Source organism: Salmo trutta, chromosome 23 (genome assembly GCF_901001165.1).
Source record: "Salmo trutta chromosome 23, fSalTru1.1, whole genome shotgun sequence".
Classification (NCBI taxonomy): domain Eukaryota; kingdom Metazoa; phylum Chordata; class Actinopteri; order Salmoniformes; family Salmonidae; genus Salmo; species Salmo trutta.
The window spans coordinates 10901121-10925071 of NC_042979.1; the positions used below are offsets into that span (position 1 = coordinate 10901121).

The 23951-nt window shown below is 43.9% G+C and overlaps 1 pseudogene; it reads left to right on the forward strand.

The window, feature by feature from the left end:
- The window catches only part of LOC115160259 (NAD(P) transhydrogenase, mitochondrial-like), a 33545-nt pseudogene extending 17039 nt beyond the window's left edge, over window positions 1-16506 (forward strand).
- Window positions 16507-23951: the final 7445 nt, after the last annotated feature.

Here is a 23951-nt window from a genome sequence, read left to right on the forward strand (position 1 = left end):
TCCTGGTAGCGCTTACATGCTCTGGACACTACACTGACAGACACAGCAAACCTTCTTGCCACAGCTCGCAATGATGTGCCATCCTGGATGAGCTGCACTACCTGAGCCACTTGTGTGGGTTGTAGACTCCATCTCATGCTACCACTAGAGTGAAAGCACCGCCAGCATTCAAAAGTGACCAAAACATCAGCCAGGAAGCATAGGAACTGAGAAGTGGTCTGTGGTTACCACCTGCAGAACCACTCCTTTATTGGGGGTGTCTTGCTAATTGCCTATAATTTCCACCTGTTGTCTATTCCATTTGCACAACAGCATGTGAAATTTATAGTCAATCAGTGTTGCTTCCTAAGTGGACAGTTTGATTTCACAGAAGTGTGATTGACTTGGAGTTACATTGTGTTGTTTAAGTGCTCCCTTTATTTTTTTGAGCAGTGTATTTGAGTCCTATGTAATTCTATGGGATTGGGGAGGTGGACGTGGGATGTTGTTTTTGTTGGGAGCTGCAAGTGAAAAAGGGTAGGAAATCCTAGGCCAAGCACACCATGAGTTTTTACGGTTCCACTTTGACCTACATTTCCTGTCTGCAAATGAGGCAGTTAAAGCAATACATATATTCATTATACATATTCATCATCATGGCCCATTGATTTGATTAATTTGTCCATAGATGTTATTATTCATACACTATATACAAACGTATGTGGACAACCCTTCAAATGAGTGGATTCGGCTATTTAAACCACACCCGTTGCTGACAGGTGTATAAAATCGAACACACAGCCATGCAATCGCCATAGACAAACATTGGCAGTAGAATGGCCCGTACTGAAGAGCTCAGTGACTTTCAACGTGGCACCGTCATAGGATGCCACCTTTCCAACAAGTCAGTTCGTCAAATTTCTGCCCCGCTAGAGCTGCCCCGGTCAATTGTAAGTGCTGTTATTGTGAAGTGGAAATGTCAAGGAGCAACAACTGCTCAGCCGCAAAGTGGTAGGCCACACAAACTCACAGAACGGGGCCGCTGAGTGCTGAAGTGCGTAGCGTGTAAAAATCGTCTATCCTCAGTTGCAACACTCACTACTGAGTTCCAAACTGCCTCTGGAAGTAACGTCAGCACAATAACTGTTCGTCAGGAGCTTCATGAAATGGGTTTTCCTTGGCTGAGCAGCCGCACACAAGCCTAAGATCACCATGCACAATGCCAAGTGTCAGCTGGAGTGCTGTAAAGCTTGCCGCCATTGGACTCTGGAGCAGTGGAAATGCATTCTCTGGAGTGATGAATCACGCTTAACTATCTTGCAGTCCAATGGACGAATTTGGGTTTGGCGGATGCCAGGAGAACACAACCTGCCCGAATAGATAGTGCCAACTGTAAAGTTTGGTGGAGGAGTAATAATGGTCTGGAGCTGTTTTTCAAGGTTCGGGCTAGGCTCCATTCTAGACTATTCTGTACTTCCAACTGTGTGGCAACAATTTGGGGAAGGCCCTTTCCTGTTTCAGCATGAGAAAGCCCTTGTGCTCAAAGCGATGTCTATACAGAAATGGTTTCTGGCCTGCACAGAGCCCTAACCTCAACCCCATCGAACACCTTTGGGATGAATTGGAATGCTGACTGCGAGCCAGGCCTAATTGCTCGACATCAGTGCCCGACCTTACTAATGCTCTTGTGGCTGAATGGAAGCAAGTCCCCGCAGCAATGTTCCAACATCAAGTGGAAAGCCTTCCCAGAAGAGTGGAGGCTTCTATAGCAGCAAAGCGGGGACCAACTCCATACTAATGGCCATGATTTTGGAATGACATATTCAATGAGCAGGTGTCTACATACTTTTGGTCACGTAGTGTATATATATTACACGCAGACATTTTCCTGCGTTTTCAGGAATGTTCTGATCATGGGCACCACATCTCAATTTAGACAGCTTGGGTTTGATCCAATAACCCTCTGGTCAGTAGTAGACCAGTAGACCAATAGTGGTCTGGGTCCTTCAGGTTGATGCCTGAGCGTCTGTACCCGAATCTGCACCCCTCCTCTCAGTCTCCTGTCCCAGCCGTGCCACCCAGGCCCCCCTGCTCCAAGCTAGGCCAGGCGGAACCTTTCCCAGTTTGGCACTAATTAGCCCCACCGCCCCCAGTCATTTTCCACTTGTTCCCGAAAGCTGGAACGCATTATCCCAGGGAGCGTTCCCACTCCACAGTCCCACTGGAACCTGGAAAACCTGCTCCGATAAAAGATTAAAACGTCCATTTTCCACAAAATGCACATTTCATGCTAGATACGTTTTTCTTGTTATTTTCTTTTGCATTTTGTTTTTCAGTTGTGGGTTTGTTTTGGAAGGCTTTCAAAATGAGGAAAGAAGTTAATGAAACATTACAATGCGTCCCATATCACAGGTGGTGGAATCCAGATGTTGGCTCTGTTCATTTGATTATCAACATGTATTCAGTTTCAATTAAGCATGAAACAGCCTCATGAACACATTTCAGTCTCTGAAATGAAAATCAATTCTCTGTTATCTTTCTACCTGCCTGCCAAGGCTGAATTAGTTCAGGGATAAATGTCCAACTCCCTTTTTAATCCATACAGCATGTGTGATAGTAACCTCCTTGGATAATAAATAAAATGCTCACTTTCCGATTGTTCCTCAACAGTGGATGAGGACTGAATACTTGTAAATGAAGGCCATAATAAATTAGATGGGCAGCTCATAGTAATGTCCTGATATGCATTTAGCTCTATATGTCCATGCCTACAGTCTTTCTTCTCCTCCTCTCTCCAGGTGTGCTGATGCTATGAACACTGGGCTGATGGTCTCCAGTGGGTGCCTGATGATCCCCTACGTGCTGCTACCCAGCTACCCAACAGACTCTGTCCTCTCTCTCGGCCGTCATGGTACGACCTACACGCCGCCTCTACCCTAATCACATAAATAGAATTACTGGGACGGACATCCCCATTCAAATCAATGTTTTAAGTTATGAGTGTGCAGTGACATTTGTATGGTTTGAGAGTCTTTTCCTGTTCTACTAATTCTATATCTATGGCCCTAATATCCACCAACCTGGACTGACCTGTAATCTTTGAACTGATTCTTAGAAATACGATGGAAGTCGTACCTCCTTTTGAAATCCTGTGCTCTAGCCCATTTTAGGTAGGCTTAAGTTCAGCTATCCTTCAATAAAAAGCACTCAGCTCACAATCCTGCTCCACTGTTGGCCCTTAAGGAGAGTTTTCATTGGAAGCATTAACCACAGGATCAGTCCATAATAAGATGATAGATGAAAGGTAAACTAAGATGATGAGGTTTTGAAGCGGCGCTGAGAGAAGGTGGTTCTGGTTAAAACCGTTGTGAATGTTGGCTGCTCAGGCCTCCGTGTGGTTTTTGACGTCGGATAAATCAACGGATATTCATTTTTTACGTATACAATATCACACCACTCGGACTGATAAAGGTGTAGCTAAACAATCACCTGTGCCTGAGCGTGAATGTCTTTAAAAGGAGATCTGATATTGTTCAAGTCCTGCCCTCACTGTTTGTTTGATGGAGTGTATCGTTGCATAATGTGAGGTAGCTGGCTCTGGTTAAGAGCCTTTCCCTGAGTTAGGGATCTTGGAGAGTAACACTAGGATGATATCATAGAGAGCACTTGAAATGAATACTCCTTATTTTGACAAACACCTAATGCACTGACTGAGGCCCACTGTGACCTGATAGGGGCTAAATACACTACATTTCTACAGCCTGATCAGATATCTCTGTTTACCATTCAATAATACAGGTTGTCTGCTTATGCCCACATGTTTCAGGACAATGCAGACATGTGAGTTTATATAGGCCAGGCCTACTACACATATGACACATGTTCTATGTATACCTTCTTTAGTATGGACAACATATTGAATTTAGCAACACATGAATGAATTGTCTTGTTTTATTAATCCCACTGCCATATCAACCTTCAGTCTAACGGTAGTCTTGCTCTTCTAGGGCCTGACGCTGACAACAGCCATGGGTGGTCATCGCGGTGCTCAGCAGCTACTCCGGCTGGGCCCTGTGTGCTGAGGGTTTCCTGCTCAGCAACAACCTGCTCAACATCGTAGGGGCCCTCATCTGCTCCTCAGGGGCCATTCTCTCCCGCATCGTGTGTGGTAAGTAAGTCCATTGGTCTGTATTTTCGAAGTGTCACAAATCCTATAGAACAGGGGTATTCTACTCATACCCTACGATGTGTGGAGCCTGCTGGTTTTCTGTTCTACCTGATCATTAATTGCACATACCTGGTGTCCCAGGTCTAAGTTAGTCCCTGATGTAGAGGGGAACAATGAAAAAACGCAGTGGAACTGGCTTCGAGGTCCAGAGTTGAGTTTGAGGGCTATAGAATGATTAAAGTATGGAGCCTATACTCCTTCCGTCTGTCTGTATTTAGGAAGTGTCATACATCAGACAGAATGGGTTAAATAGGCCGCATCAGCTCATAACCTACATGTCAACCATGAACATGCTAAAATGTGCAAGAGGCAGTTTCTGTGCTTCCAACGTTCTCCACTAGGAGGAACTCTAACTGTACTTAAATTCTTCTTGGCTGCATTGACTACCTGAAAGAAACTGGGTTCACTGAAAAATGCAGATGACTCAAAAAGGCTGAGCAGCTTTTGATCCTATCCATCTCTGTACTCCCCCTCCTCTCTCTCCTCTCCCCCTGGCTAGGGGCTAGGCCATGATCCGTTCCCTGGCCAACGTACATCATCCACTGGGTCAGGCAAGCCCATGGAGATCATAGGAACGTGGACCAGACTGTCAAAATGATCAAATACGCCCACAACATCATCATCACTCCAGGTAAAGTAAAAACCCAGCAACACACACACACACACACACACACACACACACACACACACACAGCATTAACACAGTGATACTTACACACACCGGAGGGCAGGGCAGGTTCATGTAAACCACCCACCTACGCAGGGTTCAACTGACAAATGTTTTTAAGACCTAGAGAGTAAGTGCGTTGTGGCCAAAGGTCTTGTGCAGAAAGTAGAAAACATGGTCCTTTGCCATCCACATTTTTCAGAAATTCCCAAACTTTTTTTCTATGTTTAGCTAACCTCTGTTGACCTTGTTACATCACCAGTTAATTTGCTCAACTTCATTGGGGCACCTTTCAAGTAGGGCCCGTCAGGCATGCAGGCCCACTCTATCCCGAGGTGGTCCAAGAGCCTGGGTCGTGTTTTGGAGTAGGGTTTATTGAAACTTTGACAGACCTCTGTATAATCTCACTCTCTGTCTTTCCACTCTCCCACCCTGTCTGAAAACCCGTCCCCTGACGACGGCTCTCTGCACATTTCTTCTCCAACCTAGTGGCGTAGGGAACTGTTGAGTGAGAAGTCAGCTTTATCTCTCCTGCCTGGCAGTGCAGCCTCAACCTGTGCTGGTCCATACAGTATGCTGCTTCCAGAGAAAATAAGGGGGGAGGAGAAAAGAAGGCTATTTTTTTATGGGTTTTAATATGCAGTACCCATAGGGCTCCGGTCAAAGGTAGTGCACTATAAATGGAAATGGGGGCCCTGGTCAAAAGTAGTGCACTGTAAAGGGAATAGGGTGCCATTTGGGACACAGCCCCAACCTAGTGGCTGGCTCTGCTCTGCTCTTCTAATCAGCCTGGTTGTCTGTGGCTCGGCTTGACCTCCTGGGCCAATAAGTGTAATGGCCTCCAGCAAAGCTTATGGCTCTGTCTGTCCTCTGTCTGTGTCGGCATCCACTTTGTTCTCTACAACAGAGAACTGGACCATTACGGGCAGACAGGACGAACAGATGGAGGGGCGATGAGATGTGGGAGGATGAATAAAGAGAAGGGAAGAAAGGATGATGAACGTGGCACTCCAGAGTAAACAGGCGTGCGGGGCCAAGCACAACAGAGATGGCTCCTTCATTTAAAACACACCGCCGCAGGCAGTCCAGCCTCCAGCCATCCAGCAGGGCTCAACCCTACGGTGTCCTGACCCAGCCATGGACCTAGACAGTAAACGATTAGACCCTATCTATCTAACATGGATCTACACCATGGGCCCATGGAGACAGTGGGGGAGATGTTACTATATCTATTGTGGAGGATGTTCTGAACTTCTAAAGTACACAGTTGTCTAACTGACTACTGCAAACCCAGACTTGTTTTTCTATCCAGACATCTTCTCCAAATGTAACTAAATTAGCTGGTGTTTGTGTGCCAGGTAGTCCTGCCAGACTGAAAGGTGATCCTCAGCTTCTAAGGCCTGGTATTATGGTGCGCTGTTCCACAGTTGCTCTCTGTGTTGTCAGCGGGTCCCAGATTCTCCTGCTGACTGCAGTGCACTACACTACACCAGGCCCAAGCTGGAACCGGAGCCGTCTTGTTTTGCTTTTCACCTTTCCTATAATTGGACCAGTCACAGTCACTTTGCTTGATTGACATCAGTGGAAACATTTAAGATTTTTTTTTGATAAACACTGGCCTTGTCTGGACGGGGTTGTTTTCGTTAGGAGAAAAGCTTGTGTTTGAGAGTCTGCATGAAAAAGTTGAAAATCATTAAGGAGCTAGTGCGGACCGTAGTTATGCTCAGTGCAACATGCTGTGTTGAAAGCAGAGTATTTGACGGCTGTTGTGACAGGCCTATCAGACATTGTAAACAGCAATTGAGGCTTTAGATTGTCCATTTGCTGTGAATTGCTATTGCTTCTCTTTCTTGGATGGTGGTCATTTCAGTAAGAGGCTTCTCAACTCTGCACGGGGCAGATGAAAGATAAGTGTCGATGGTCCTTGTTGTGTTTGACTGGTCTAGATTGACTTTGGAATGGTGAAGACCAGTGAATAAAGGCTTACTTGGTCTTTTGAGTTAGAAATGTCCTGTCTACCACATGTACTGGAGCAATTCATGTGCACTTGGACCTGATCAATAAACGTGTAAGAATATCCCAATATCTTTTTTTTGGCTATAAGTACAATCATCCTTAAAGGGGAAATCTGCAGTTGGAAAACCAACAAAACCCACACCACGCTACTTGTTTTTGTTAAACGGCTGAGGGATGGAGCTGGAGAAATGGATCCACTCTCAAATGTATAGGCAGAGCTATGGATGCAAGGACTAACCATCATGAGATCAGAATTATTTATAAGTTACATTCTTCAAGACTCAATATATAATTTATTTATACATCTAAAAATGGATGTAGCAACTAAGGATTCTAGCTTTAAGAGTAACATAATTGATTGATTGCTCCAGAATCCTGCACATGCTCCCACTTTACTGCTTCAGATAAAAGGATTGAAATCATTTCACGACTGATTATTTTTTTTCAGCCTTGATGTCCTTTATTTATTTTACGGTGTTTGTTTATTGTGTTTTAAAATAACAGGCTCAATTATTTCACCTCCGGTCTTGTTGAAATGAGAGGAAAGAGCTCCCACTTGTATTTAGGATTATTATCAAAACCATATTCTGCTATTTGAGACAATACATGCAGATAAACTAGGTTAGTACACTTGTTTACGCCTGAGCTCTCAGACGTCCTCTGTCCCTATGGGGATTCACTGGTCCTCTAAAATTATACTCTACAGAAAAACTCTGGACTTCCCTATTGCTGGGATAAGTTGGTTTGAATATTTTTCTTGTTAGATTTTAAATACCTGGTGTGTCAAAACTAAAAACTGAGAAATAACATTTAAGCAAATATAATTGATTGGTTATTTCCTAAATGTTAAATGTGTTTATATAAGGATTATTAAATTTTTTGAAGCACGTTTGATAGGGCTGTATGCAAATGTTTGTGTTTTTAGCATTAGAATGTCAATATCCGGGTAAGAATCTCTGGGATTGTCCGAGTTTTTTTGCTATTTATACAAGCATTTTTGATCACGGTTCACTAATGGTAGTCAGTTTTGGACTTCTATTAAGATGTGCCAGTCAAAGTCCAGGCAGACTGTGTTCTGAAGCTTTATTGTGTTCCCTCCTTTTTTCGGACATTTTATACAGACAGCAGTTGACAGGTTTTCATAGCAAATAAAAGTAGAGACTCGGGCTAGAAAATAGTATATCATACACTGCAGTTGAGGAACAATGGGAAAGTCATTCTGCTTTGAAAGTTGATGAACTTGTAACCTCACTTTTGAAAAAATTACCTTTGAATATTTTGGTACACCTACTGGAGAGCTCTTCTTTGTCTACACCCATTAAGCATCATTCACTCCCTCTTAAGCTTTGGCCCCACCCATCTCTTTAATGGTTGATCCGAGTGTTCTGTCCTAACAACAGTCAAGCACCCAAGCTGGCTAACTTCGGTTAGCTTGCTAGCTACTTCCAGACACAAATGGGAGAACAGCTCATTTTGACCATTTTACTCACCCTAGCAGAGCTGGTTAGGCTGTTTTTATGTTATCCAGAGCATTGCTGAATGCAACTGTACTGATGGCAACAATTTAATTACGCTTTTTTGCCAACGTTTACTGACACCGGGCATATTCAACAGGTGTTGAGCGTTCGTAAATTCATCAGTTATTCTGAGCTCTGGCACACTCAGACGAGAGTGCTCTGAATTCGGAGTAGATAGCCAGAGCGAATTTACCAGCTACGTCTATCAATAGCTGTCACAGTGACATCATGAACATTCTATTGAAATGGATACTTGCATAGAAGAGTATTTTGTTAAGACATGTAGCTAGCTAGCTAAAAAATGAACCATAATCCCAACTCATGACGTTACTACCCCGAATGAATCTGCAGGTAGCTAACCTACCAGGTTCAATGTTAGCTAGCTAACATTAGGCTATAAATTGCAAAGCAAAAGGCTCATAAATACGAATAACAATTCTACACAGATCATACACGTAACGTTAGCTAGCGAGCCAGCTAATGTTAACTAGCTAGGTTAATGGTTCGAATCCCCGAGCCGAGTAGGTGAAAAATCTGTTGGTGCTCTGGAGCAAGGCACTTACCCCCCTAATTGCTCCTGTAAGTCGCTCTGGATAAGAGCGTCTGCTAAATTACTAAAATGTAATGTAAAATGTGGCACTCCTTTCTTCCATCATGGAGTGCTTTGAGAGGCTAGTTTAAGGATCATGTCACCTCCACCTTAGCCGACACCCTAGGCCGACTCCAATTTGCATAACGCCCCAACAGATCCGCATATCCATTGCACTGCACACTGCCCTATCCCACCTGGACAAGAGGAATACCTATGTAAGAATGCTGCTAATCGACTACAGCTCAGCCTTCAACACTATACTGCCCTCCAAGCTAGTCACTAAGCTCAGGGCCCTGGGTCTGACTTCCTGACGGGCCAACCCCAGGTGGTGAAAGCAGTCAAAAACACCTGTGCAACGCTAATCCTCAACACGGAGGCTCCTCAAGGGTACGTGCTCAACCCCCTCCTGTACTCCCTGTTCACCCATGCCACACACGTCTCCAACTCAGTCATCAAGTTTGCTGACAACATAACAGAGGTAGGCCTGATTACCAACAGGGAGTGGTGCCAGGAAAATTACCTCAATGTCAATTAAATGAAGTAACTGATCGTGGGCTACAGGAAACAGCAGAGAGAGGCTGAAGAAATTCGTCTTGGCCCCTAAGACTCTTACGGACGTCTACAGAGGCACCATCGAGAGCATTTTGTCAGGCTGTATCGCTGCCTGGTACGGCAACTGCACAACCTACAACCGCATGGCTCTCCAGAAGGTTGTGCAGTCAGCCCAACGCATCATCTGGGCCACACTGCCTGCACTCCAGCACATCTACAGCACTCGGTGTCACAGGAAGGCCAAGAATATCATCAAGGACCTCAGCCACCCGAGCCACGGCCTGTTCACCCCACTACCATCTAGAGGGTGGAGACAGTACAGGTGCAATACTGTTTTACATACTGTCTTACCCACTTTATACAGTACCTTCAGAAAGTATTCACACCCCTTGACTTTTTCTATATTTTGTTGTATTACAAAGTGGGATTAATTGATTTCATTGTAATTTATTTGTCAACGATTTACAGGAAAATGTTTACGTGTAAATGTTATTTTTATTAAAACACTATCTTGATTAGATAAGTATTCAACCCCCTGAGTCAATATACACTGAGTGTACAAAACATTAGGAACACCTACTCTTTCCATGACAAAGACTGACCAGGTGAATCCAGGTGAAAGCAATGACCCCTTATTGATGTCACTTGTTAAATCTACTTCAATCAGTGAAGGGGAGGAGACAGGTTAAACTCCAAGTACAGTTAGGACACATGGAAATGAATTTTCTTAGGCATTAATCATGCAAACACATATATTTTTTTGTGGCACAGTGTCTGTAAGATTGAAACTTATGCTCTTCTGTTCTCTATCCATGAAATTAGTCCACTGCACCACCAGGATGGAGCTAGTTTCCATGTTTTTTTTTTACTCATTCAAAGCTGTTCATTTTTGTCTATTCAAACAAACCCCATTTCAAATGAAACAAGCACTCACTAAGATCAGGTGTGGCCAATTAGTGGGCACCCAACACACCTGAACACACTTAACAAGATGAAGGATAGAGTTTTGTTGACGCTGAGAACGGAATGTATATGTTTTAAAAAAGTGACCGTCTTTAAAAAGCAATGAATCCCTTTGAAAACTTTTGTGGCATCGATATGAGTTAGAAACAGTTATTCTAGTGTCCAAATTGCCTACAAAGTGTAAATAGGATAATTTTCCTAATAAAGTCAGTCTCGTCTAAAACTGAACTTGGAACATCCGTGCGTCACAATGGGTAAATTGAGTTTGGGTTTTGATTTGACAATGTACATTTTCCCACTAACATGGGGTGAACAGCTTTAGTGATGGCTCTCTTTCCAATAGCATAGACCGTGAGATAGACCTGCCCAGCCACCCGGCTTTGTTTACATAAGACAACACGCTGCGCTTTTTTTTAAACTTGAGAAATACTGCCCCAAACACCTTTGTTAGATGTAAAATTGTGCAACTAAAACATCCTCTGCAAAAATGTCAAAAATAATTACAGATTTCAAATTTATCTTAGATTCATTCTGACGATTTTTAGGAAATGGGGGGAACAAACATCATTAACCAAATGCGGAATCGTCAAGGAAACACCTCCTAGACTGAAATCCCATTTTTCTAATGCGCAACAGAAAAGACACGTGCCAATCGGCATGTTCAGTGGCTCTTAAAAAAATTCTTAGAACGTTCTTTGAACATTACTAATGTTTTCATGGAAAGTTTTCCTAATGTTCTGAGAACATAACTTTGAATAAAACCATGAGGAAACCTGTAGAAAACGTTATGCTGAAGTACTAAAATTCCCACCTAAGAAACCTATGGTTCTCAGAATGTTATGTGCTAGCTGGGAATGGACCTACTGTATACAGTATGTTTTTCTGGCCTGCAAATTTATTTGGACGAACAAATCTGTACCATTTTGAAATCGCGATGTGGCCCTCGAGCCAAAATGATTGCCCACCCCTGCCCTAACCTCTTCATTACCCCTGCCTTGCCAATGCACCACTGGGGTGATGAAGAGGTAAAGCCAGGAGGGGAAAGGACAGGGTTGAGGCTAACTGTGGAGAGAACAGAGGAAGGTGAAAGAGAGGAGAGTGAAGGAGAGCAGCGCTAAAGTAGGAATAGGCACACCGGAGAGAGGAAAGAGAAGGGAAGGGAAAAGGCACACCGGAAGCTTGTGTAATTTTCCTTCATTCGTTTGATCTGGGGTTCCAGCAGCTGCTGCTACTTAGAGCATTTGCAGTTGATTAGAGGGGGAAGTGGGTGGCCAGAGAGTGGCCAGATTTTGTAGTCCTGTCCCCCCCTCCCCTTCCCTCTCGCCTGGATAATTGGGTGGGGGTGTTAGGCTGCTATGAGGGCGGGGCATGGGGCTGCCACTGTTTGGAGCCCCAGAGGTGGATATTGCTCCTAATGTATCTGTAATGTAATATAATTCACACAGTGTGGTGTTGCTCTGGTTAGCCTCTCTTGTAAAGGCCACGCCCCCTCCCTCTCTCCCCCCCATTTCAACACTGCAACATGTGCACTGCATTGCATTACATGAAGTACCTAACGGGTTAACTCCACACACTGCTACACACGAGGGTATTCAAAGTTCCTAAGGCAACTGTGGGTAACAGCCGTGTGTGTAAATTGGGGACTGATTCATAATGGCAGGAGATCACAGAGGGTCTGGGTCGAGCAGGAGAGGGGGAACGAGACACCTCAGGCAGTATGAGTAGAGTGCAGCTGCTCTGATCTCTGCTTTTACTCTCTGGTCATAAACCTGCTGCTCCAGTGTGTATCCGTAGGGCCCTCTCGTCCTCCGTCCTTAACCCATTTCCCCTGCTTCTCAGGCCCTTTATGACCTCTGACATTAACCTAAACTGCCCCCGGCACTAACATCATGGCCCCTCCATCTTGTACTTCTGACTCAACTTTTGTCAATAGCCAAACTATTGTGATACTTTTAAACTACAAGGGTTTTCTCACCCTTCTCGTCCTTGTGATTTGCCATATAGATGGAGGTGAATAAGATGTTCATCCTTCTCTCTTTCCAGTTTGGTATCCACCCAGAATGCCTGGGCAGCTCAACGTGCTATTGGCCGAGGCGGGCGTTCCCTATGACATCGTGCTGGAGATGGAGGAGATCAACGAGGACTTTGCTGGTATGTTTGGTTTCACCTACTCCTGTCCCTTCACGTGTTCACCTCTCGTGTTTCGGGTCTATAGACAATATGCACCACATTTTCTCTGTGGTTTGCTGTGATCTCTTTTTCTTTGTCTCAGAAACGGACCTGGTTCTGGTAATTGGTGCTAACGACACGGTGAACTCTGCAGCCCAGGAGGACCCCAACTCCATCATTGAATCCATGAAGAGTGAACGAGTATACACTTCAAGGGGGAAGAAAAGATAGGGAATGGGACTGCAGCCCCTGTCAAATGCTGACGGTCACAGAATGGCTTGTTGGAAGTTGAGCTGATTTACTCCGGCTCTCCAAATGGTGAAGAGTAGTATTGGAGCGGGTAACTAACATGGGCTCAGAAGGAAGCTATTCGTCTTTAGTTCTGTTCAAGTCCTAGACTTCCAGATTCACCGAGTCCACAGGCCAAATCCTTTGAGGGGGACGGGGCCTCTTTCTACGTACAAACACTTGCGTTTGCACACACGCATGCACCCTGTACTCTTTGTTACTGAGGCAACAAGGCCCTTACCCAGGTGTACTAGCTCCAGCAGGCACAGATCTCACACGGCTTCCATTAGCGGTGACTCGCTCCCTCTGGAATGATGACATTTTGGAGCATCCGAGTGGAACTTTTCCTAAATGTGGGATTCATATGCCTCACCACCCCACTTTAAAATGCCTTAATTTCTACAGGTTCCCTTGGGAAATCAGAGTTTGTGAGCTTTAATACTACCAGCACCCCAGCCCTCTACTATACTGGGCTGTATTAACATGACGTGTGCGTTTATATCCCCCGGACCTGCTGGACTGTTGAAAATGTTATTTTCATTGTTCTTAAGTGACTCAGACACTTGAATTAATAACCTTCCACTTGTGGCTCATGTTTATATGACGCTGTGTGGGGCCGTTCAGGCTGTGGTGTGGATGGGTGTGCTGGGCCGAGCTGTGTGTGTAGTCTAACTGTAGATATAAACAAACCAGGAAGGGCTCCTCAGTGCCACCATAGCCAAGCTTGTCAGAGCAGACAAAGGGCATTCCTCTGGTACAGTACCCTCGCCTTGCCTGGCGGACGGTTAGGTGGCTGGTGATTCACTGGTCCAGGCCTAGCCCGACTGTGCCATAGCCACATCCTCTGGTGCTGATTGCCAGACTGAGATTACCTCTGTTTGCACCCTACCCCTGTCCCAAATAAAACCATCTGTCCCATGTATTATGGATGAGGAGGTTGGGAGTCTGGACTGGGATGCCCTGCCTAGAGAGGCCGGCTAGGGTAGGCCTGGGTGTCCCAGACTCAGACCCTTACTCTAACCCCGACCTGAAGCACAACCATAGTGGGAGTGATTTACATTCTTCTCTCACAGGAGGGTGTTTGAGTCAGTGCGTGTTTGTATGTGTGTGTTATTAAGAGTAGTGTTTGTGGGTGGGGCCGCGCCATGGGAACACTACACTGTGTCTTGAGTCACCTAGCCACTACTGACCCTTTCCTGCGTCTCTGAGTAGATTCGGACGGTCCGCCTGTTGATTTTTGGGTCTCAATATGACAGCGGTTCTGTTCCAAGTATCTTTCAGCGTGTCAGATAGCAGGGAATAAAAGTCTAGTGGTGAGAGCACCACTCTGGTTTTACTTATTCAATTATTGTGCTGCGTTCTGTGCCTCCAAAACACATGCTCACAATCACGGGATGCTCCAATCCATTTCCCAGGTCTCTCTCTCTCTCTCTCTCTCTCTGTCTCTCTCTCTCTCTGTCTCTCTCTCTCTCTCTGTCTCTCTCTCTCTCTGTCTCTCTCTCTCTCTCTCTCTGTCTCTCTCTCTCTCTCTCTCTCTGTCTCTCTCTGTCTCTCTCTCTCTCTGCCTCTCTGTCTGTCTCTCTGTCTCTCTCTCTCTCTCTCTCTCTCTGCTTCTCTCTCTCTCTCTACAGACACTAATGATGCTTAATTTTGTAAATGGCCAACACTTAAATGCCCATTAGTTGTGGGACAAACTTACTCTTCTCCTCCAAATGGAGCCCTTCCCCCTACATCTTCCACTTACATGCAGGTGCATGCAACATTTAAAGCCCTGTTGAGGTATGTTCATGGATCAGTGTTAAATGTTTACCATGCTAGACAAAAAGAGGTGCTATCACAGTTGGGGTAGACTTATTTACTATAGCATGTTTAGTTTCAGAAAAAAACGGTTATTGCTTTTGATTATTTGTAAACATACAGTGCCTTCAGAAAGTATTCATACCCCTTGACTTTTTCCACATTTTGTTGTGTTACAGCCTGAATTTAAAATGGATTAAATTGAGATTATTTTGTCCCTGGCCTACACACAATACACCATAATGTCAATGTGGACTTATGTTTTCAAAATTGTTTTAATTACTACAAAGATACAGGTGTCCTTCCTAACTTCGTTGCCGGAGAGGAAGGAAATCACTCAGGGATTTCACCATGAGGCCAATGGTGACTTTAAAACAGTTACAGAGTTTAATGGCTGTGATACAGTAGGACAATTCTGAGGATGGATCAACAACATTGTAGTTACTCCACAATACTAACCTAACTGAGTAAAAAGAAGGAAGCCTGTACAGAATACAAATATTCCAAACCATGCATCCCGTTTGCAACAAGGCACTAAAGCAATTAAATGTTTGTCCTGAATACAAAGTGTTCTGTTTAGGGCAAATCCAATACAACACATTACTGAGCACCACTTTCCATTCTTTTCAAGCATAGTGGTGGCTGCATCGTATTATGGGTATGCTTCTAATCAGATAAAGAAGAAACGTAATGGAGCTAAGCACAGACAAAATCATAGAGGAAAACCTGGTTCAGCCTGCTTTCCACCAAACACTGGGAGATGAATTCACCTTTCAGCAGGACAATAACCTAAAACACAAGGACGGCTCTACACTGGGCTCCCTAGTGGCGCAGCGGTCTAATGCACTGCATCTCAGTGCTAGAGGCTTCACTACAGACCCTAGTTCCAGGCTGTATCACAACCGGCCGTGATTGGGAGTCCCATAGGGCGGCACACAATCGGCCCAGCGTCGGGTTTGGCCGGGGTAGTCCGTCATTGTAAATAAGAATTTGTTCTTAACTGACTTGCCTAGTTAAATAAATAAATAAAAATACAATACACTGGAGTTACTTACCAAGAAGACAGTGCTTGTTCCTGAGTGGCCGAGTTACAGTTTTGACTTAAGTCTGCTTGAAAATCTATAGCAAGACCTGAAAATGGTTGTGTAGCAAGGATCAACCACCAGTTTGACAGAGCATGACGAATTTTGAAAATAATAATGGGCAAATGTTGCACAATCCAGGTGTGGTAAGCTCTTAGAGACATACTCAGACAGACTCACAGCTGTAATCGCTGCCAAAGGTGCTTCTACAAAGTATTGTCTCAGGGGTGTGAATACTTAAGTATATTAGGTATTTAATCAATGCATTTTGCAACAATTTCTAAAACATGCTTTCACTTTGTCATTATGGGGTATTGTGCGTAGATGGGTGAGAAAAATATATATTTAATACATTTTGACTTCAGGCTGTAACACAACAAAATGTGGAATAAGTCAAGGGGTGTGAATACTTTCTGAAAGCACTGTAGGATCGAACAATGCATCAGGCGTTCTTTCTCGGTTGTGTGAATGGCTGCAGTCTATGCTGAGTCCCTGTGCCCATGTCTTTTTAGGTGGTTGTAATGAAGCGTTCTCTGGGAGTGTGCTATGCTGCATTGGACAACCCCATCTTCTACAAGCCCAACACAGCTATGTTGCTTGGAGATGCTAAGTCGACCTGTGATGCTCTGCAGGCTGAAGTCTGCAAGGCCAGCTAGTGAGCCGTGGCTGGTCCAGTAGGGCTCGGGCCTGTCTGACTGAGCAGCAGGTGGGATGTAGAGGTGGTTCAGAGGTCCAGGGCACCACAACACATACACCCAGAGGGAGAGAGTAATGGGCACAAACAAGCTAATAGTTAGACATAGCATTAATGTATTGATGTTGTCTTTTTCCTCTCCTGGCAACAAGTTTTCCTCCTCCCTTTTCTTTCTGAACAGTTGTTTGCTCTGATGATGAGCAGGTGTTCTCTTCTTTTTTAGATGTTTGTGACAACATTGTTGACTATTTTATTCTCAGCCTCTTTATCTAAAGTAAGAAAAAAACGCCAAACAGTGTCACACTTTTTAAACCGCAGTTAGATTTTTGTATTTGACCAAGTGTCAAAATCGTTTGCGTTTAGCTCCTTCTGGCTTAGCAGCAACTGTTGCGTGATTAACTACAATGTAAAGCCGTATTCAGTAATGGCAACTCTTAACTGTGTGCTTTGTTTGTGAGCCATGTGTGCTTACAGTGTAATGACCAGCTTTGTGATGTAGCACTAATGTTACATGTGATTATAACCTTTCATAAGAAGGATTTAGTGAATGTGGCTTCAGTTGGCCCGCTGCCACACAGCTAATCTTTTCCTCTTAGCACTAGAAGGATGTTGAAAGAATAGAGCAGATATGAAGTAAAGCAAAATGAGTTTAATAAGTCATGGACATCATAATATAACTGTTAGAATTGATAATCAATTATGAGATGATGGCTTGATTTAGCATTGATACGTTTATGAGTTGCCGATTTTGTCAAATGGTTAGAGTGCAAGTCCTGCCATGTATGTGCCTAGGTCTTTCCTTATGCCTTCATCTAGATAGAATCCCTGTCTAATGCTTCCTTACTGGGACCTGGTACAATGCAACTCTATAGAGAAACTGACCATGACAACATCCCTACCTCATAGCTTCCTAACCCGATAAAATTTGCCTTCCATTCTCTTCTTCGTAAACCATTCTCTTCTTCCATCAATGAATGCAGTAAAGAGAACAATCAAACTCAACCAAACAATGGCAATGCCACTCACGCCCCCCCAATCAAAATTTGCCTATTGTTTATATGTGTACTTCACGCTATTTGGGGGTAACAATATACAGTATGTTCATGTCACCGTCACCAATCAACTACATTACAATAAAAACAGCTTCAAGTACCATCACTGATTTCTATACGCTAGCTATGCTACCAGTTTATATGGACGGGAGTTAGCATTTAGCAAACATTTTTTAACACAAAAATCTGGACGGATTTGTAAGAACATATTTTTGGAATGTGCCTCAGTGATGCCGTCCTTGTTCTTTCCCCTACCGTCTGCGTTCCATTGAACTCTTTACCGCATGTATTCTGTCTTTCTGTCTTTCCAGACTTGTATTTATCTTGTTATATTTTGCTTTGCGCTGACTAGAAAGGTTAGCGTATGAAGGGCTGTTATTCACTTACACATGGTGTCATAATAGACAGCCAAGTTATGGTGGGGAGATATGAGTGTTTTCCTCTCTGATTTATCATGGAAGATCATCCCACAATAAACCTTGATTTAAAATATGTTTTTGCTTGTTTTTACTTTTCTTCTCTCAAACACATTACAATACTTTGAAGCTTGCATCATTTGAGCACATTTATGGAACTTGGAAAGTCAAGTCTCCACACTTTCACTAAGTTGTTATAGCTTTATATACCCATTTCATAGCTAGTCTCAAACATATGCAATTAGAAGTTCTTAAAGTTGTTGTAATAGACACTTTGAGGAATTGTGGTGTGTGTGTGTGTGTGTGTGTGTGTGTGTGTGTGTGTGTGTGTGTGTGTGTGTGTGTGTGTGTGTGTGTGTGTGTGTGTGTGTGTGTGACAAATACATGGGTGGAGTTGCTGGCATGGAAGTGAAGATTTCAAATGAATAGGATTGCATGTGTTTGCTATGAGGGTCACTTCAACGTATAACAAGTAGCACTCAGACACCCTGCTATCTCTGCTGATCCTCCTGACAGACATGTGAGGGCGTTCAGGGGGAAACCGCCTCTTGTTTGGGGAGAAGTGATGTTACTGAAATAAGGGTTAGGTGGCGGGCGTACTGTCCCTCCTCTACTTATGACTGTCTTTTGTTTGGCCAGCAGCATTTTTCCAGGGCCTGAGGATAAGAGGAGAGCCAACATGTTCTATGGTGACAATCCACCCTTATCCTCACCATCCACTTGGGATTGCCTTTCATTTCTGTCTAGTTGAAAGCCAATTGATTTGTTTTCCTTGGCCTAGCATGCGATTTCTCAAGAGGGTTTTGCTGTGTTACAGTATGTTTGCACTGTATGATAAGCAAATGTTTTTTGTTTTTTTTAAATCTGCAACATCTGGATCCATCTATTGCTATTTGGGACCTTCAATTTCAAGTCCAATTCAATTATGCCCCGTTCTTGCCAACACGCGCACACACAATATGAAGTTACCCCAGTTATCGCATGAATTCTCTCCTCCGCAAAGCCAAGGAATCCTTCATCACCAGAAAAGTAGCTCACCGGTTCCTTCTGCAGTGACTCTGGCCAGCAGTCTATGTAAATGAGTTCTCTGATGTGCGTATGATTCCACTGGAAGATAACAGTCCCCAAGCCTTGTATAGTACCTTGTAAAAGAATGGGACAGCACTAGATGGAACTTTGTTTCGCTGGAGCGCAGGTGTACATGGTTCCTTCACCCCAAATGTGACTGGATTGCACTGTGGTTTGTCTCCGTGGACACCGAGGATTCTCTCTGTTGGGCCTTGTTCCTCAACCAACCATCATACTGGGGGAGCATCATCATCTTTAGAACACCCCTTTTCATATCATAAAGAATACATGGAATAGATATTTGTGTACATCTGGCCCCCTACTGCTTCAAATCAAGCTTTACTTCAGTATTTGCCATAATAAAATCAGCCCTTTATTCTAAAGGATAAATGAAATAGGTCTACTTGTATACATTTGGCCTCAAATGCTTCTTCTACCAAAGCATGTTTTACTTCAGTATTTCATCCGTGTATTTGTCGTGCTATACCTCCTGTCCTGGACCTACTTTTAATGGGACATTACTGAGCCAACGTAAGCATTTAAAGCTCTACTGCCAGAAGGATTCCTTTGATCATTTTTCTTATTTTACTTCTCCACTCAATGCCCATCCATAATGTGCTTTGACAGTATCTCATCTGAAAACAGCTTGTTTAAAGAATTTATGTATTGGGGATTCTCTTTAAAAGCCCTAGCCAAAACTGTTCCACTGTGAAGATGAAGATAAACGAAGACACGCTAGACCCCTGCTTTTACTGTTCAATTTCCTTAAGCTTGAAGTTGAATAACATAAACATGTTTGAGTGTCCTTTTTAAGATACTTTTATTGACCAGCTGCTCTGAATGTAAATGTTGGGCTGGGGGAATTTGGGGTGGTTAATATACGAGATCGAGGGGGTTGTCTCTGAAGCATTGCAGGAGTCTTTAGAGCTGTAGTGGCTGCATATAGTATATGCCTCAAGAAGGAGGCTGCCTTTAGTCATGTTAGAATCAATGGCAGAGGCAACACCGAGATAAGTGAGAGTGTAATTTAAGAGTTTGAAGCATGTCCCCAGCAAACCATAATTGGTTATGTGAAAGTTCCCAGAACATTTGTTAGGTTGTGGCAAATGTTCTCATAACACAAAAACTGTCCAGTCGTCCTGATGATTATACAATGTTTGAATAAAACATTTGTCTGATGTTGCGTACATTCCCAGAATGTTGCTGTCACATTTTGTTGTGACTGTGTGTTCTGAAAACATTACTGGTACATTCTTATTACATTACCTGGAAACCTAATGAGAATGTTTGGGGAATGTTCTGTGGTGGTTGTTAAAGATGTTATGCATTGTAGTTAATGTAAGGATATTTCATTTAAAGCTTCAATATGTAACTTTTTGGGCGAACTGTTATAATGAAAGCAAGTCTAAGAAGCGGTAGATAGGTTCTATGTGCGCTATTTCTATGCATCCCGCTTTTAAGTTTTGTACACCAGCTTCAAACAGCTGAAAATACATTGTTTTTGGTTATGGAAAATATGTTTCACAGCAGTTTAGATGGTACAATGATTCTCTAACCTATAATTGCTTGTTTTGTCACATAAACTGAAATTAGGCGAACTATTCTAACTTTAGCAACCAGGAGATAGTGGAGCGATTTCTGCATAGTGCAGCTTTAAAACATTTTTCGAACGTTTTTGGAATGTTATCATCCTAATGTTATATGAAAACCTTAGCTTATGTTCTGGGAATGTTCCCGGTTTGCTGGGTCTTCTTCAATAGTAAGTTGACTTTCTTCTACTGTTCACCTCAGTATCGTGGGTATAAGAAGGCACACTCGTCCTTCTGGACCAGAATCTATGTGTGGGAAACTATGTGTAGGATCTGTGTCCAGCAAAATCACCAAACTCCTCAGTTTGGAACGCGAAACATAGATCACACCATAAATTACCTGGCTACTTTTCCTGTGAGATAAGACGCTCCATTTTTACGAGCTTCAAAGGAATGTGCCAGAACGTCGTCTCCAACTGAGAGAGATGGGTAAACGGTGGTGTGATGTGTGATGTGGCTAAGGTCTGCGTTGTTGTGTCTGGAGGAAGTCTATTACAACCTCAATAAAACCTCCAGGACACAAAGGTTGAGTAGGCACACACACACACACACACACACACACACACACACACACACACACACACACACACACACACACACACACACACACACACACACACACACACACACACACACACACACACACACACACCACACACACCACACACACCACACACAGAGGAGGTCCTTACCATGCCCTAGGTTCTCAGTATAGGTGGTATAGCTTTAGTAGTTTATTTAATACTGAAGAACAAATGGCAGCGCTTTACGAGTGCATTTAAACTAATTAAGAAAACAGGGCTGGATCATCTATTGTCATGTATAATTGAGGGTTAATGAAGGGGTTGATACAATGAATGGTGGTCTGGCTTTTCATGTTACTCAGCATTCAAAACCACTCTTAGCTATTGCATTCTTTGAGGTTGACCCAGGCAGCCACACAGGTGCGTAACCCTAAAGCGCTTACCAGAGTCCAAAACGTGTATGCGTACGCACAGCCGTGTTCTAGAATATTGGACCGTTGGCTTTCATACCCAACTAATTCTCAGCGCGGCTCAAGCAAAACTCCAACCGGTAACACTGGGACGTGTTGGTTGGGATTTTGGGATGGTGCGCCGTCGGACTGTGAGTCCCCCCGCTGATGGTGGTCCCAGAGCCGCGTAGCTATGTCACAATGGGATGCTGGACTATCGCGTCTCAGCAACCGTGGACTTTACGCAACGGTGGAATTACGCTTATGGGTCATGCATCAGATATCCAACTGAAATGGATTCACAGTCTGAACATGGAGGACTTGCTTTCTAGAAAGTGAGAAGGTTGGTGTCCTCAACTAAAGGCTGGTGTCCTCAACCAAGTGGACCACCAATAGTGCTGACAGTCTCCCTACATCAAGGCCCCAGAGCTTTTCCATCAACTCATCATATTTAACCAACATGTCAGATATGATAAGCCCTTCCACGTCTCAGTGGGAACAGCCAAAGAGGTCATTTATGGACACACAGCTTGCATGCTCACTGCATAATGACGCTGACTCAAAGCCAAAAAAAAGAATGCATTTTGGTGGAGAAACATCAGGCTTGATGAATTGTAAGTTCAACAGCGCTCAGCTCTCTGTGAAGTGTTACTTATGATGAGATGTTAACAACAGGCTAGCTAGGGTGCCGTCCAGATCTCTCCCCTCTGGTCTGGCCTGCCTGTGTGTGTCTCTGCTGGGTGTGGTGGAACTGATGACATGATTTTTCTCCTCAGACATAGGGATCTATACCTCGGGGGACCTTTACTGGACAGTAAAAGCAGAGTTCAAGCCTGGCGTTGCAAGGCCACGGAGGTCAAAGGTTTAGGGAAAGGGGGATACCTAGTCAGTTGTACAACTGAATGCCTTCCGCATTTAACCCAACACCTCTGAATCGGAGAGGTGCGGGGGGCTCCCTTAATTGACATCCACGTCTTCGGCTCCCGGGGAAGAGTGGGTTAAAAACTGGGTCAGAATGATAGATTTTTACCTCGGGGATTCGATCCAGCAACCTTTTGGGTACTGTCCCAACGCTCTAACCACTAGGCTATCTGCCGCCCGTGTTTAGTGGTGAGCCTGGCAGTTCCTGGTTAAAATCTGGCTCTCAGTGTGGCATTAGATATGACATCATCGACCCTTCCTGCATTTCATATTCCTTTTGGTCAGGGCTCTGACCTAACTTGTTGACTAGCATTGCTGCACCAAGGTCAAGGGTTTAGCGTGGATCCCAGAGCCAAGCCCCCAGCAGCCTGAGTGCGCTCCAGGAGGAGTAAAATGCCTCATCTCAAGACATGTTTGGAGAATTAATGATGCTGCATGGTCTGACGTCGCTCTACTCCTCCACAATGGGAACGATAACATTCGTAGCTGCCTGTGGTATTATTGCATTGCTGGACCATAGCAAGAAGGCTGGTTGTTCGCTATCTGCATCGTTTGCATTTTATTTTTTTACATACTCTATTTAGAGACACTGTTGTCCGTATTGGGGTCATCCTTAGTTAGCTATTCAGTAGGTACGACTACAGTATAATCAGATGAATTGACTACAGAGACATTCACACCGTTGACATTTTTTTAAAGAACTTACAGTGCATTCGGAAAGTATTCAGACCCCTTGTATTTTTCCACATTTTGTTATGTTAGACTTATTCCAAAATGTTTTTTTCTCATCAATCTACACACAATACCCCATAATGCCAAAGCGAAAACAGGTTTTTACACATTTTTGCGAAGAAAAAAATAGGAAAAAAAGAAACCTAATTTACATAAGTATTCAGACCCTTTTCTATGAGACTCAAAATTGAGCTCAGGTGCATCCTGTTTCTATTGATCATCCTTGAGATTTCTCGACAACTTGATTGGAGTCCACCTGTGGTAAATTCAGTTGATTGGACATGATTTGGAAAGGCACACACCTGTCTATATAAGGTCCCACAATTGACAGTGCATGTCAGAGCAAAAACCAAGCCATGAAGTCAAAGGAATTGTCCGTAGTGCTTCGAGACAGGATGGTGTCGAGGCACAGATCTGGGGAAGGGTACCAAAACATTTCTGCAGCATTGAAGGTCCCCAAGAATACAGTGGCCTACATCATTCCTAAATAGAAGAAGTTTGGAACCACCAAGACTCTTCCTAGAGCTGGCCACTGGGCCAAACTGAGCAATTGGGGAAGAAGGGCCTTGGTCAGGAAGGTGACCAAGAACCTGATGGTCACTCTGACAGAGCTCCAGAGGTCCTCTGTGGAGATAGGAGAACATTCCAGAAGGACA